Source organism: Erinaceus europaeus, chromosome 5 (assembly GCF_950295315.1).
Source record: "Erinaceus europaeus chromosome 5, mEriEur2.1, whole genome shotgun sequence".
Lineage (NCBI taxonomy): Eukaryota > Metazoa > Chordata > Mammalia > Eulipotyphla > Erinaceidae > Erinaceus > Erinaceus europaeus.
The window spans coordinates 134,515,226-134,527,961 of NC_080166.1; the positions used below are offsets into that span (position 1 = coordinate 134,515,226).

General features: G+C 38.1%; 1 pseudogene; it reads right to left on the bottom strand.

The window, feature by feature from the left end:
• Nucleotides 1-11,325, bottom strand: part of LOC107522134 (uncharacterized) — a 33,557-nt pseudogene extending 22,232 nt beyond the window's left edge.
• Between the last annotated feature and the right edge of the window lie 1,411 nt (nt 11,326-12,736).

Below are 12,736 nucleotides of genomic sequence, written 5' to 3' on the forward strand. Positions count from 1 at the left end.
ACCAAGCACAGTGCTAGGTATGGGGACGTAAAGATGGACAAAATATATGACGGGAACAACCTCTGTACCTCCTTAGTTATTTGGGTGACCAATAAAAAATGCAAACAAATTAAACTTTTTATCCCCATCAGAATCTGGAATGTATAGACTCAAATTTTGCTATCCACCAAATGGTAATTATAGACTTATTTTCTGGTTATTGTGCTTAGTTTAGATTTCAAATTTGATTTGGGTGATAGTTTGCTTTTAGAAATTTTCAATACTGAAGACCTAGACAGTAAACAGTTCATATTTTTGAATGTACACTCCTTAATATTTCATTTAAATAAAATTCTGCATTATAATTTAGGGAGGGTATTTCCTTCCTTTCTGTGGGTGGTAATCTCTATCTTTTTATTTATTTATATTTTTACAGAAATGATAAGAGAGCACCTACAGATAAATGCTGATGACCATTAGTAAGGTCAGACCAGTGCTGCCAGACTAACTAGTTTCTTTTTAAAAAACATATTTTTAATTATCTTTATTTATTAGATAGAGATAGCCATAAATCAAGAGGGAAGGGGAAAATGGTAAGGGAGAGTGAAAGAGAGACACCAGCAGCACTGCTTCACCACTTGCAAAGCCTTTCCCCTGTAGTTGAGGACCAGGGGCTCAAACTTGGGTCCTTGTGCATTGTAACATGTGCACTCAACCAGGTGCGTTACCACCTGGCCCCCAGACTAACTAGTTTCTACATGCATCTTAGTTTAATATAATTTGTTTCATCACCTCTATAAAAATAGCTCAACTATTAAAAAGAGATTTATTAATTAGTATTTAAATCAATAGTTGTTTTACAAAAAAATATTTTAGCTCTGCATGTTAGTTCATGCACCATCAATGTAGGTAAATGTCCTAAGAGTGTCATGTCTATAGTTTATTAACAAAGAATGGAAGTTCAATATGTTACTATGATTTCATCCTTATCTCACAAATGTGCCTGGGAACCTCACCACTCCAGAGCCCTGCCCCACTAGGGAAAGATAGAAACAGGCTGGGATGTGGGCTTATCTACCAATGTACATGTCCATCAAAGAACCAGTTACAGAAGGCAGATCTTCTGTACCCCCTAAAAATGTTGATCCATACTACCAAAGAGGTAAATGATAGGGGAAGATGACCAGAGGTCTCTGAAGCTAATTTCAAACAGGATCTGAAATGTCTGTCACTGGGAATCTTGTTTATATATCATCCATGAAAAAGGAGCAAATCTGGAAAACACCAGAGAAAGCCAAACATGATTTTACTTATCTTAAAGAGAGAACAAAAGGAAAGACACTCATGTGGAAGTAGTAGTAGGTTTAGAGGTGACCTAGAAAAAACGTGAAGACAAGACTATTTAAAATAATGGGGCAAATATCTATATGTCTAGATGTATCTAGTTATCTAGATACCAATAGATGATAGATCCACAGATCAATAGACAGAAGATAGATAGACCAATAGAAAGAAGATAGATAGATAGATAGATAGATAGATAGATAGATAGATAGATAATAGCTATATGATAGATATATGGATAGATGACGGATAGATAGATGATAGATATAGACAGATAGTTGTGATAGATGATATGCAGATATGATAGATGATAGAAGGATAGATAGATATGTAGATAGATGATAGATATATAGATAAATGGTGGATGGATATATAGATAATATAGATATGATAGATAGATGACAGATATAGATAGATGATAGATATGATAGATGATATGTAGATATGATAGATGATAGAAGGATAGATGATAGCTAGATGATATATATAGATATATAGAGAGAGATAGATATGATAGATTATATGTAGATATGATAGATATGATATGATATGATATGATATGATATGATATGATATGATATGATATGATAGAAAAGTTATAGAATCAGTCTGTATTGGTAACTCTGGGTGAACGGCTACAGTTTCCAATGGAGAGGATCTGGTCACAGAACTCTGGTGGCAGAAACAGTATGGAATTACACCCCATTATCTTACAATTTTGTACATCAATATTAAATCACTAATAATAATAGAAAAAGAAAGGATGAAACGTGTTCATTTCTGAAAGTGCCAAGTGGGAGTCGCCATGCTGGTGCTATGTGCTACCAAGTGCCTCATGTTTGCAATATATTCAAGTCAACTTGTGTTTTCAACACAGGCTAACCTTTGGCTTCATTTTGTATTTTTGATTCATTACTTTGGACATATTTTATTTCTTTCAACCGTAACATTTTAACCCAAACTAGACTATTCTTCCTCCTTTTGTCTGCATGTGTACAATTATATTCAAACTTTGGATATTTATGTTCAGGAGTGTGCTGATTATAAAGCAAGGTGTTGAGAGAAATCACCGGTAGTGGCCAATTGGAGACTGAAAGAAGAATTCTTTCCACCTCACACAATAACAAAATAAAAAGATTTTTTAATGTTAATTAACTTAAAGGAGTCAAAACAGAGGCATATCAATGGCAAGGACTTTCAGAAATATCACAGGGACAGAGGCCAAGGAGGGAGTAAGCAGAAATGACAATGTACAATGAACAGATAATATAAAGAATGATTTCAAAACAGTGACCATGAGTATAACAGTGACATTTTCTTAAATATTGTCTCTCACATTTTGGGGGAGCATTTATCATGTTCTTGAAAGGTAAATATAAGACAGAATATGTCAATATTTTAACTCAGCAGAAAAGGATATTTTGTTTCAGTTTCTTTCCAACACTTTAATTAGAGAAAAGTTGGTCAGACACAGGAAATTTTACATTTTGAAATCTTACCAAAGCTCTCAATGAGGAACCAGAATTCAGAATTTAATTCCACTTCAGTGAAATGAATGCACATTTAGCCTGCCCTTTCTTAGACAAAAAAATAACACGTGCAATAAATTCATACATTGTCATTCATTCACACAGGCTTATTTCCTGAGTAATGACAGAGAAACATTTAGCAGGTAGGGAAACTCAGAAGCTTCACCTCACTTAAACAATTCCTTCTTTCTTGTCAGATAAGCTTTTAGTTCAAGAGTGTCACATCTTCGCTATAGAGCCCCTACTTCCCCCAGTCCTGGAACCCTTGGATAGGGCCCACTTTCCCGTATGCATCTCCCAATCCAAACCAAATAATATTGCATCCGCCGATCACAACCTAACCAAAGCAACGATTGCCACCTCAACATGCTTCACCTCAGGCTGTATCCAGAGACTTCACGTGTGGAATGACAACCCTTCAGCTTCATTACTCGGGTGAGACCTTTCCTTTTATAGTACACTCTAATTTCATCTCAGGTAGTTCACTTTCTAACAAAGTCCCATAACCTAGATATACACCAGTTTCTGTGAGAGAGAGCTTATGTGCACACGTATCCATAAACTACTGCAAAATATATACCTGAAAGCAGGACTACACTAGAGTTTGTAGTGAGTACCTCCCTAACACTTCCTCTCCACTATTCCAAGCTTGGGATCCATGATTGCTCAACAAATTGTTTGGCTTCATATGTTAACTCTCTTTTCAATCACCAGGTTCCAGATGCCACCAGGATGCTGGCTAGGCTTCCCTGGATTGAAGACGCCACCAATGTGTCCTGGAGCTCAGCTTCCCCAGAGACACATCTTACTAGGGAAAGAGAGAGGCAGACTGGGAGTATGGACCGACCAGTCAACGCCCATGTTCAGCGGGGAAGCAATTACAGAAGCCAGACCTTCTACCTTCTGCACCCCTCAACAACCCTGGGTCCATGCTCCCAGAGGGCTAGAGAATGGGAAAGCTATCATGGGAGGGGATGGGTTATGGGGATTGGGTGGTGGGAATTGTGTGGAGTTGTACCCCTCCTACCTTATGTTTTTGTTCATTAATCCTTTCTTAAATAAAAAATTTAAAAAAAAAAAAAGTGTTAAAAACTCCATTTTAGATATCATCAAAATAGAAGCAGCAGTAGTTTAATAATTATAGGCCACATATATTTTCTTTTTAAAATCGTATTTAATTATCTTATTTATATATTAGATAGAAACAGCCAGAAATTGAGAGGAAGTGGGAGGTCAAGAGGGAGAGAATCATAAAGACACCTGCGGCTCTGTTTCACAACTTGCTTTCCTCCTGCAGGCGGGGACCAGGAGCTTGAACCTTGGTCCTTGTGCATTGTATCATGTGCGCTCAACCAGGTGTGCCACCACCTGATACTGACCACATATCTTGTCCAGATGAAAACAAGAGAGGAGACGCATGCGTTTTTTTTCTCTGAATTTTATAACATGTCTGTAAAATTTAGGTAATTACAAATCATCCGTGAGTCCTGGATATGTTTCATTTCACAAGGACATTCCGCCTACTCTTTACAGTCTCCTTCCATTTTTTTCTTCCTAAAAGACTCTCTCTCCCCCCTCACTCATTCTCTCTCTTTCTCTCTACCTATTTATCTTAAAAATAAATAACTTTACTCAACCTTTTTAAATGTTGTAGCCTAAAACCTTGTCAATAATAAAGTCTTATTAGAAGACTTGCCACAGAAAACTATGGAAAAGTAAGACAAGAAAGGCATCATGGATTAAAAATATTTCTATTTTATTGAAGAAGAAGAAGAAGAAGAAGGAGAAGGAGAAGGAGAAGGAGAAGGAGAAGGAGAAGGAGAAGGAGAAGAAGAAGAAGAAGAAGAAGAAGAAGAAGAAGAAGAAGAAGAGGAAGTAGAAGAAGAAGAAAGTGAAAAGCTAAAAAAAGCAGGGTATATCATCTTGCGGGCTATTTGACCTAGGTGGAAAAAAAAAAAAATCATTGCTAAGTCCAAGGCATGGAACTTGAAAGGAACAATGCACAGTTCTTCACAATGAGAAGTTAAAGAGCATGATGATCATAACATCACTTTATTATCCATGAAAACTCTGATAGACACATCAGGAAGCCACATAAACAATTAATAACCTGCTTCAATGGGCTGACATAGGCAGTACAAACAAAGATACTGGTGGCAGATAATACCTGGAGTGTCGGCTGATTTCTCTCACAGGACCAGTTTAGATCAATCCTGGAAAGTGATGCTTTGGTCTTGCTCACAGATCAGATACTTAACCACAGGAAACCTTTTCAATAAACAGTTTTTTTTTTCTGTGTCATTATTCACACCATGTAGCATCAATCCAAGGTCAAGATAGCAAGCAAAAGAGCAGGGCAAAAATGCTCCCATACAAAAGAACAATATATTGACCAGGGGAGAGAGATCCATAGTTAGAAGAGAGGATGTGGACACCTGAGGTTGTTGGTTCAATCCCTGGCACCAGAGGTGAGTAGCGCTGTGGCATTTGCCTCTTTCTTGCATATAAATAAATAAGTGGATATTAAAAAATAGTTTTGGAATTGAAAGCATGTCACCTGAACACCACACTAGCCAATGGGGTTGAAATTGCAGGAAACAAGAATAAGGTTTGGCTTTAGAAAGGTTTAAGGGTAACAACATAGAATTCGTTTACTTGAATCAGTGTCAGAGAAATGAGAAATAATCACAGCATTCAGTGAAATTTAACTGATGGGAGAAGAACATCTAGCAATCAGTGCAAAGACAGATGATTCAGTTGTAACATTTAGAAGAGGAATTCAGAAAGAACTTAATAGGAAGCAACTGAGTGCATCTATTTAACGATGACTTTTTTTCTTAACCAAACCAACTTCTTTAATGAAAAATGTCATTTGGAATGTTGGCTTAGTGTGACTTTGAGAATATCTTGAAGGCCAACACTGACTGAATAAACAAAATATGTGACAGGATGCATCGGGTCCTGTAGTTTACAAGGATGATTTGTCCAAAGTTAGTCATATTTTGTTTGCTCTCTACAATTATTGTTAAATTTAGACTTTTAGCAGAAAAATCCCCATGATCCCTAAGAATACCAACAATGTACTTATAGCTTTGAAAATAACATCCAGGATAACTATATAGAGGCATGCCCTCCTATGTGGGGAAAAATCCTAAAGCAGACAGAATTTCCCACCTAACCTTGATCTACTAGCCTTATGGATGAGACAGTACCAGTCTTAATTCAATTCTGTTGTCTAAGCCAATTGCCTGGCTCCTAGGATAAAGAGATTGAGAGAATTCCCACACTGCTTTGGAAGCAGATGCAATTTTTCTTCTCCTCCAGCAGCTAAAAGGTGGTCTAAATCTAATTGGAAATTCTTGTATAGAGGAATTCCTTTTAAATAGTAATGAGAGGGAGTATCTTTTATTTTTATTTTTTTTCTCCCTTTTGAACAGCTATAGACGGTTAGTAAAAATAGCTTTATTTTATTTTGCCAAAATTTGTGCTGAGTGCTAATCAGATTATGAGTTTTAATGATAAAATCAAGCTAAAGGGAAACTTTAAAAGAATAGTTCCTGAGCAGTCTAACCAGTGAACAAATATACTTAACCTTAAGTTTACTATTTTCATAATGTGTATATAAAGATTATTCATTTTTTCCATGAATCATATTTGCCAGAACTTCACCTCTGTATAATTAGACAACCATCTAATTAATTCCATTGCATCTATAGAGTAAAAAAAAAAAAAAAAAGATCAGGTGATAGGTAATTTTCTATCATGACTTATAAAGACTACAAGACACTTTAGACAAAAACAGGAAGCCTCTAATGTTATGAAGATTTTTCAGCCCAGTGGGAATTCACAAATAGGAGAACACTGGTACTTTTAGGTTGCTGTTACGTGCCTTTTCTCCTAGTGACTAGCTAGGCACAGAAAATACCTTTAAAAGTTTGGGATATTGTCATTTCCTATAAATATGGCCATACGATGGTTTGAGGTCTAAAGACTGGTTTCTTTCACAGTTTGATGGCTTACATTACATTAGCCAGGCAAAGAAGAAGAAATAAAAAGTCAGAAAAACAAAGGAAAGAGGAAAGACTTCTGTACACCCTGTTTCCTCTCTTAAATCCTTAAAGAGGCTGATTGAGTTGGTTCACAAGCATTTGAGCCTCAGGCTTCATTTTTCACCAGGTAATGTATTCTGTTTCACTAGATGGAAAAAGTACATAGACTATCGCTCCCCAATTCTCGTTTTCTGCCCAACATCCTTTACTGTTTTCTTGGATCCTTAATATTTTCCGTAACTTCCCTCACTTCTCAGTAGCTCTGATGGGTATTGCTGTATGTCTTGCTGAGGTGACGGGCTAACTCTAGAATTCAGTGCACTGAATTCATGGCTGTGGAAATAGCTCAGCAGGTAGAACAGGGTATTGAAAGCATGAGGGTCCTGATATGAACCTTGACCTTGCATATACGGCAGTAGATTCTGGGTTCTCTTTCTCTATTACAAAACTCTCCCCTGGGAATCTGGTTTTAGGGCAGCGGGTTAAGCTCACGTGGTGCCAAGAGTAAGGACTGGAGTAAGGATCCTGATTCGAGCCCCCTGGCTCCCCACCTGCGGGGGGGGGGTTCACGGGTGGTGAAGCAGGTCTGCAGGTGTCTGTCTTTCTCTCCCCCTCTCTGTCTTCCCCTCTTCTCTCCATTTCTCTCTGTCCTGTCCAACAACGATGACATCAACAACAACTATAATAACTACAACAATAAAACAACAAGGGCAACAAATGGGAATAAATAAATAAATATTAAAGAAAAACTCTCCTTTCCAAAATAAATGAAAACTTAAACATTAAATTAATGCATCATCCTGAAATCCTGAGGGAATAGATTGGGACATTAGAATCAGGGATCTTCATAGAAGCTCATTATTCCTGCTCCTTTCTTTTCTTCTTCTTTGAAATCTTTGTAACCCCTAGTGTTGGTTATTATGCCAGGCCCCCTGCATTGCTTAATGCTGTGGTCTATTTACATAATCATTGTTTTGCCTGAGACCCGCACTGCCTGCAGGGCATATGTTGAATCCCCACTGGTTAGATGGAATTCACAAACTCTTTCCCTTCTCTCCACCCACTCTCCTGCCCACTTCCTTTACTGACCGGCCACTTCAGCCTCGGAAGATAGAAAGGCAGATTCTTTACTGATCAATAGACATATTGCATTGTGTTCCCACTGAGTCATGAGAGTTCCTGGTCCCTCTCCCAAGTTGCTGAGTAAGCAGCAGCCTAGGTTGGCTCTGGTCGAATTCTTTCCAACCCGGAGAGCACGTGCCTGGGAAGAAACACCCTCAGGCTAGCCAGGCACCCTAGAACCAGGCTTCCAGTTATACTTAGTTCTTCTTCATTTCCTCATTTAGCACTGAACACAAGTCTTGCTGTAAATCTTCTGGTTAAACAACTTAGCTCAACTCAAACAGATTATGTATATTTTGTGTACTTAAACATAAGGTTCTAAAGCACAATTCCACTGCTGATAAATTACTTACAGTATGCCAGGCACTGTTTTATTACCCCTAGCTCCATAGCATGTGTTTTCATGGAGGGTATCTTTAGCATCTAGCTTTGAGTAAGGTAATTAAAAATGCTCATTAAAAAAAAAAAAAATCCAAGAATGAGCTAAGATATATCGGGTTGCCAGGACACCTAGATGGCTTCCAGCAATCATTCCGTCCTCTTTAGAACAGATCAAGTTGTTCTTTCTATAACTAGGGGGTCAGAATCAGGCTTCTACAATGAATTTACATTTGAAGTCAAACACAGAATCATCAATGCTTGGAGAAAGAAAAAGAAGTGTTGTTCAGTATCGGCCCAAGAGAACTAGAGAGCTCAGTCTCTCAATCCAGTTCTAATGAGGAAAGCAAAGGTAGGTGTTTTATAAGTCAAGGAAGGAGGAGGAGGAGGAGGAGGAGGGGGAGGGGGAGGGGGAGGGGGAGGGGGAGGGGGAGGGGGAGGGGGAGGGGGAGGGGGAGGGGGAGGAGGAGCTCTAGGAAGAAACAGGAATCTATACTATGATGATTAGGATGTCAACTGCAGCCAGGGCTGAGTTGTAAGCATAGTCTGATTTCTAGCTAAGAAAGTCCTAAGGACCCTAGTTACATCTGGCCTTAATGAAAGAAAAAAAAAAAAAGGAGGGGGTGGTGTGGGGTGGGGGGAGGAGTTTAAACCACAGGGTCTCAATGACATTTAGCCAGAATCCAGGACCAGGAGAGCTGAGAATTCTAGGAATGAGTAGAAGGTCATACTATGAAACTTTGTTTTTCTTTTTTTTTTCTTTGAGTATGAGTCATTTTTATCACCTCTTACTTTGAATTCTAATACTGATTCAAAGTTACCAGAGGGGAAAATAATTTCCCTATTACCTTATTTTCCAGTGTTATATCATCATTACTACACTATATTCTCTTTTGAGAAACTGTAAAGTATTTCTCAACAAAGTTTTAATCATCAAACCCATAGTGATGATAAAAAACAATTAATTCATATGCATTAATTCATATATTTGAATATATCATAAAACTATAATGCTGTACTGTTATAGTTATATTAACTGATAAATTATAGTTACTTTAATAATAAAATGTATAAGATCTCCCACGTAGTTCTGGCTTGCTTCAGATCATCCAAATGCTGGTGTATAATAACAAAATTGCCCTCATCCATCACCTCTAAAAATTTGGTATGTTAAAATAGCACAAGGAGACAATAAACTTAAGCCTCAAAATATGAATCCTCAAGAATATTCCATCTCTTAGAATTTTATTTTATTTTTTTATAATCTCAGTTTAATTTTGATGTTAATCAATCACTGTTTTTAATTTCTGAGTTCTAGGAAGCACCACAGTGTGCATGTGTGTATGTGTGTGTGTGTGTGTGTGTACAATAAACAGATCAAGTAACTCCAGCTTTTTAAAGCAGTGTTTACACAAGGTTCTGTAACATTAAAAATAGTAGTTGAAGGGCCAGGTGGTGGCACATTTGGTTGAGCATACATGTTACTGTACACAAGGATTCAGGTTCAAATGCCAAGTTTCCATCTACAAGAAGAAAGCTTCACAAGTGGTGAAGTAGTGCTGTGTATCTCTCTCTCTCTCTCTCTTTCTCTCTCTCTCCTCCCCTTTCACCTCAGTTTTTTTTTAATCTCTATCCAAAAAACACATAGACTGTTTTTAAAAGTAGTTGAAAATTCCTATTCTCCAACTCTGATCAAAATGCTTACTGTGATAGGATACCATTGTTGTATAATATTTTGCATGTGTTTTCATTCTAAAAGGGTTAATGTAAACAGGTACTACAAAGTGTTTGGGTTGAGATGAGCTAACATAAAAACTATGCTTACCACAGCAAGCTCCACAGGACAGTATGCCAAGAACCTAACCAGCTTAAGACTAGTCTGCAGGAATAAGGGGCTTTGCAAAATCTTTCTATAAATAAGCTTGCCTAGGTAGACAGGGCAGCAGTAAAGTCCTTATAAGGGAGGATGGTTCCTTTGCTATGTGGTTAGAAGTGATTCAAGATGTGATTTCTCTATGTAAATGTCTGAACCTTGATGTTCCCACCCAATTCGACTGCTGAGTTCCCTTCATTTTTTTTTTTTTTTAAGAGCATGAATTGCTTCTCCAACATCTGAATCAGTACCTTTAGGGACTCTTTCCTGTATTGTCTCTTTCTTCCATGGAGCAAGGCATAAAGGCATGTGCAGTTGGAACTCAGAAGGATTCAGTTGCCTGTCCCTCAAACACAAAAGGCAATAGCTTCTCAATTTGTGAGAACACATCCCACATTCCTTTCACCTAGAAGAAAAGGGTCAGTGTCTTGATCAGGATTCAACAACAACAGAGAAGGAACCAGAAAGTGTCTCATGTGGTGGCTTAGTGGGTAAAACACTGGATCCTCAGATTGAAGTCCTGAGTTCTGTCCCTGGCACTGCATATACCACAGTGATACTGTGGTTCTTTGCCTCTCATAATAGATAGATAGGTAGATAGGTAGACATTAGACAGATCAATAGATAGATAGATAGATAGATAGACATTAGACAGATAGATAGACATTAGACAGATAGATAGACATTAGACAGACAGATAGATCGATAGACATTAAACAGATAGACATTAGACAGACAGACAGACAGACAGATAGATAGATAGATAGATAGATAGATAGATAGATATTAGACAGATAGATAGACATTAGACAGATAGATAGACATTAGACAGACAGACAGACAGATAGATAGATAGACATTAGACAGACAGATAGATAGATAGATAGAGATTAGACAGATAGACATTAGACAGACAGATAGATAGATAGATAGATAGATAGATATTAGACAGATAGACATTAGACAGATAGATAGATAGATAGACATTAGACAGATAGATAGACATTAGACAGACATAGACAGACAGACAGACAGACAGATAGACAGACATTAGACAGATAGATGGATGATAAATAGATACCATTAAAAAAACAATGAAACTGGCTTGGAACATTCCTACTCATGACCACAGAATGTGAGCTCAGATCTATAGGGATGCAGAGGTCACGTAGGCTCCTAAGCTGAATATGGGCCCCAGATCACATCAAATTGATGGGGTTTGCAGTCAACAGTATTTATACCCCTTTCCCATATTTGGGAGCTATTCTCCCCTGATCCAGCTTTCTAGTCCTTTTTTCCACTCATACATCTCCCCAGACAATAACCTGGGTCTACCTGCATATCAGAGGTCAGGCTCAGGAAAAAATCAGTATAGTCATGGGCCCTTTGTAATATAACGAAAATAGGCCTACTAGCTATCCTCAAAACGGAGACCCCAAATCTTCATCTGCAATATTCATGCCTTTAGGTTCATGATTAGTCATCAATCTGTTTGGCTTTATATGTTAAATCTTTTTTTAGCCACCGGGTTCCAGATGCTACCATTATGCCAACTGGATTTTCCCCAGGCAGACAACTCCATCAATGTGTCCTGTAGCTCTGCCTCCCCAGAGCCCTGCCTCACTGGGGACAGAGAGAGACAGGCTGGGAGTATGGATCCACCTGCCAATGCCCATGTTCAGTGGGGAAGCAACTACAGAAGCCAGACCTTCCACCTTCTGCACCCCATAATGACCCTGGGTCCATACTCTCAGAGGGATAAAGAATAGGAAAGCTATCAGGGGAAGGAATGGGATACAGAAATCTGGTGGTGGTAACTGTGTGGAGTTGCACCCTTCTTAGCCTATGGTTTTTGTCAGTGTTTCCTTTTTATGAATAAAAATTTTTAAAAAAGTGGGGGTGGCACAGAAATGTATACCTTAATCTGCATCTTGGAACCACCCAGTGAAAGGTGTGAATGAAGCAGGCTCATTGCCATTAAACATGGTTATGCTTTCTGCTAAACTGAATTATTGTATCAAGGAGTTTGCTCAGCCACAGGAGTGGCAAAACTAAAAGCTAGAGGTCACTCCCCTGGGCCTCCAGTGCCAGTGCCACAGCTCTGTTTTCTCTCTTTCTCTAATACAAGTAAAGTACTTGAAAATGTGTGTCCTTCTCCTAATGATATTATAAAAGACTTTGTTATTTGCTACCAAGGCTAGTCTGCTCTGCTTTTACCAAATGAGAGGAACTGAAGAGGTAAATAATAAAATAGTCGTGAATAAGAAAACAGATCTTAGGTCATTGGGAGGCGGCTGTTAACCTAGTCATGTTAATGAGAACCATACTGGCGAGTTTGCTCCGTCTGAGAAAATGTCTTTTGCCCTGTTTGGAATTTTATCACAAAGTGTGGCAGTAACCATTTAAAGAGTTTAGTGTCTGCTTTATGTTGTTATTGAAATGTTACTTTGACTTCCCCCAAA